This window comes from Microtus pennsylvanicus, chromosome 13, assembly GCF_037038515.1.
Source record: "Microtus pennsylvanicus isolate mMicPen1 chromosome 13, mMicPen1.hap1, whole genome shotgun sequence".
In the NCBI taxonomy this organism is placed as follows: domain Eukaryota; kingdom Metazoa; phylum Chordata; class Mammalia; order Rodentia; family Cricetidae; genus Microtus; species Microtus pennsylvanicus.
Genome location: NC_134591.1, coordinates 298,282 through 302,531, shown reverse-complemented (window position 1 = coordinate 302,531; position 4,250 = coordinate 298,282).

Here is a 4,250-nt window from a genome sequence, read left to right as displayed (position 1 = left end):
GGGGATGATCTGTCTCCCCAAGGCCCTCTACTGGCTGAAAACCAAGTTTGTCACTGATCTAGCATTAAGGGCCAAGACGCCCTCACCCTTTGCTCATGAGCTCAATTCTTAAAGCCCAGGATGCTAACTTTTACTTTTTGGTCATTGAAACTGTAGCTCTACAGCCCAGGTTGGTCTCAACTCAGGATCTTCCTCCCTGTCTCAGCATATCTGCTGGGACTACACGTAAGGCTACTCCAAGATCCCCACCTCTGACTTTAAAGACAACTCCATCAGGAAACAAGGTTCTTTACAATGACGATTAAAATGAAGCGAGATCCCCAACATGGACTTTCATCTGTGCGGTTAGTGTCCTCCTAGTTAAGACACAGAGACAAGCTCAAAGAAAGATGACAGGAGACAAAGGGGGAAGATGGGGCCACCCATGAGCCTGGGGTAGATTACCATGAACCCCAAAGGAGGTGGCCATGTCTGTATGTGGTCTTGGACTCCTGGCCTTCAGAACCTCATGACGGCCTGTGGGTTGTCCATCTAGTCTGTGGCAGATGCAAGACTGCCAGAATTGGCTCTAGCTTGACTCCACCTCACAGGTCCACACATGTGTTTATGACACCCTGCAGAGCCACGATCTACATGAGTCAACTCTGCCAGCTTACTCATCACAGCACAATCCTCCAGGCTGAACCCCTGAATCACTTCTCAGGGATCCCTGACTAGGAAATGAGCAGATCCCGAGCTCATCGGCTGCATTTTTCCAACGTGCCTAATAGTGGAGGATTTTCCCAGCCAAAGTGGATAGCAGTGCAGAGACAAGACCCTTTGTTCTGTCCCTCAGGGAACCACGAGGGCAGAAGAGAATGGCCTGTCTTGCTCTGTGAGGAGGCCACGCCTGGGTCTGGCTGAATGATGGGCCGGGCAGGGGCTGCCTGGCACAGCTGGGTTGGGGACCTCAGAGACACAAATTCCTGACATGTGGGACATGGGGAGGGGTGCACATCTGAGAGAGGGTCATTAGCTGGAGGAGCTCCAGATTAGGCGACCTTTCCCACTGAAGAAAGCAGTTATGTCACGGTCATTGGTGAGAGGAGTCAAAAGGAACAGGCAGAAAGAGAGGGGACAGCAAGGAACAAAGACACAAACCCCAAAAGAACTTCAACAGTGTGGGAAAGGATGAGTACCTTGGCGGCCTGGGCCGTGGAGGAGATAATGCCGTTTATCAGAGGCATGGCGATCAGACAACCTTTCATGCTGGAGTCTGGTATAGCTAATCTTGCAAGAAAAGTGAGAGTTTGTTCCCAGATGAGGACAGAGTCTCCACAAACTCAGGTCAGTGGTGATACAATGGCAAGAGAGACAATGGCCCTGCTGTGCCTGTCAGGCTGCCTCATGGGGCCCACCTGCCTTGGTTCCTCCAGGGTATTTCTCCTCCCACCCAGAAGCTAGCAGAATTAGTATCCAAGGTCTCGCCACCTCTCCCCCAACTCCTGAAAATGCCTGGGAGAAGCACTGAGGCCAGGAGGGGCTGTAGCCATAATTTCACACACAGCATCTATTCTCACCTTGGGTGCATTCCATGTGGCTCACTCCACATGACACAACCTGTCATCATCTCTGGTCACCACCCTCATGATAATGTGAGCCAAGGATGCTACAGCATCACAGGGTAGACAAGCTGGCCCTGCGGCCAAAGAATGAACCCACACCAAATATCACAACAGTCTGACAGCCACATCTGAATTAAGGGCTGTTGTAGAGGGTTGAGGATCAAGGACTTGTTGGCTTTTTGTTCTCTTGTGGTGCTGGAGATGACTGGGCCTTGAATGTGCTGAGAGCTGGAGCATGAACCTAGCCTGTCAGCCATGCTCCCTGGTTCTACAGAGTCTAGGGTTCCAGCTCCAAAGCTAGCACTACTTTGAGAGAACAAAGACCCTCTCCTGGTGGCTGAATGGAATAGACAGCTGGGACAAACAAAAGCAGGGGCCAGCAAGTGTGCCAAACAGCAGAGACCCCATTGCAACTGGGTCTCTGCTCCAGTCATTGCGGTTCATCACTAACATGACTTCCCAGGTGTGGCTGGGATCAGCCACCTCTTCGGAGGATATATAATGAACTCCCCTCATCCTAAACCTCGATCTCCAGTTCTGCCCCTTTGATAACACATGCCACCTGTCACTCTGTGCACCTGCCCAATGGGAATATCATTTTTTCTATGAAAAGGGACAGTAGTTGTCCCTGAGGCACAAGGAGATCTCAGCTCTGCTCTCAGGAGGCAGCCAAGCACTTGGCACAACCGGCTCTTGCTCTGGCAGACTTTGGACCTATCCAGCACATTCCACTCCAGAGATGAGGGAAGAGACGCCACTATTTCATGGTCTTGTCAGGAAGGGTGTCAAGCCAGGAGTCCTGAGTCCCCAACTGACCCACACGGTCATCAGCTGGACTTGAGAGAGGGTTTTACCCAACCAGGAGGTCAAAGCCACAGCTTTGTGCTTTGTGCAAGAAGCACACTGGATACCTGGCTAGGGGTATGGCTCCATGGTGGGAAACTTACCCAGCATGAACGTGTAAGGCTCTAAGTTCCATGCCCAGGATTGCAATGCAGGAGACAGAAGAAAGTCGGGCTGCATAAAACCAAAGGGTATGTACCAGAAACACGAAAGTTAGTGAGTGGGGTCAGCTCATGGAAAAAGCTGACACAGACCAATCCAGTTACCTTGCAGAGGAGGACACCAGACACAGGGCACTTCTTCCAGGAGACCCCCACGCAGTCACATGCTCTGAGTGCACAGTGGAAACCACACGGCCTTGGCATAGGAAGATTCAGGTCCTCCCTGGGGTCTCCAGACCCAAGCAGTCTTTGACACTGCAAGAGGCATGACTGAGCAGTGTGCCCTAGGGCAGGCTAAGATGAGAGCTTTCTTACAGACCATTCCAGAAGTGAATAGGGCAGTCATGTCTCTGAGACTTTCTTTATATTCAGATTTGTGTACCAAATGGAACTCTAAACCTGGTTTTCTTCTGCAAGCACATAGCAGATAGGGAATCCTAGCAATAGGGGAGGGGAAAGAAGAAAACCATGCCATCCAAAACTAGGCAGTTCCAGGCCCTTGTAGGAGCAGATGGGCCCTTGACAACTTTTCAGTTGTCAATGCCACCTCCAGTCATTCCTGGACTGGAGTCTAAGACCATACAATACTCAGGGAATAAAGGAGCTGTAACATGAGGGGCTGCATCCAAGCCAAAGAGGCAGATAGGCCTCCCCTCAGAAGCCCTAGGGCTAGGAGACCCCGGAAAAAGAACGGAGGGCTTGCTGGCAGCTGTGCTTCCCTGGTGCTGATCTCACAACCCCTGCCGGGGGACACATTTCCTGTATGTCGGGCTTTACCCATTTAAGTCCATGGATGCAACTCTCGTGAGAGGGTGGCTTCCACCCTACCCGGCTCCTGGCCATTTGGAGCATTAGCACTTCTCCCTAGCTCCCCTAGAACCTGGCTAGTCCTTTCTGGAGCCGAAAGTGATGCACGTTCCAAGGCAGAGACAGACAGACCCAGAGGACGCTGGGACTCTCCCCTGCAGATCACCCAGCTGTCGGGGTGTGAAGTCAGGAAGAAGATGATGAATCAAGAAGGGGAAGGCGGGGGCGAGCCTCCAGAGGCTGCACCCTGTCATCTCCCGGGCCGCTGGAGCCCTTTCCTCCTCCTCCCCCCCACCTCAGGCTCTCTGAGGAGCTGTTCTTGCATGGCTTTCCAGGCCCATCTTTTGCAGGCTCCACTCCCATTAGAGGGCAGCCGCAGAACTTGTCCCATTCTCTGAGCGCCTGGCACACCTCGGCGACACCCGAGAGCTAGGACCGCGCTTTAGATGCCTCTTTCCCCAGCTCGGGGCCCTCAGCTCCGCCTTCCTGGCCTCCTGGATTTCCTGAGACCCCCTCCTCAGTGTCCACCTCAGCCACGTCCTCTCCACAGCCACCGCTCAAAGGCGCCCTCGAGCCCCGTAAGCCCGCCATTCTCGCCCCCATCAGTCACCCCGCGACCCCCAGGCCGCGTCACACCCTCGCGCCCTGGGACACCAGCACCAACCCCGGCTCTATCCTCCCATCAGGAGAACCACTGAAAGAACTCACCTGAACCTTGGCAGCCCTGCTCCAGGGAGGAGGGGTGCTCTGGGACACGCCCACTAGAGCCACGCCCCTGCTGTTGGTGTGGTCCGGTTTTCTGGCTCCCTCGAGCTGTGAGAGGCGGGGCGCTACA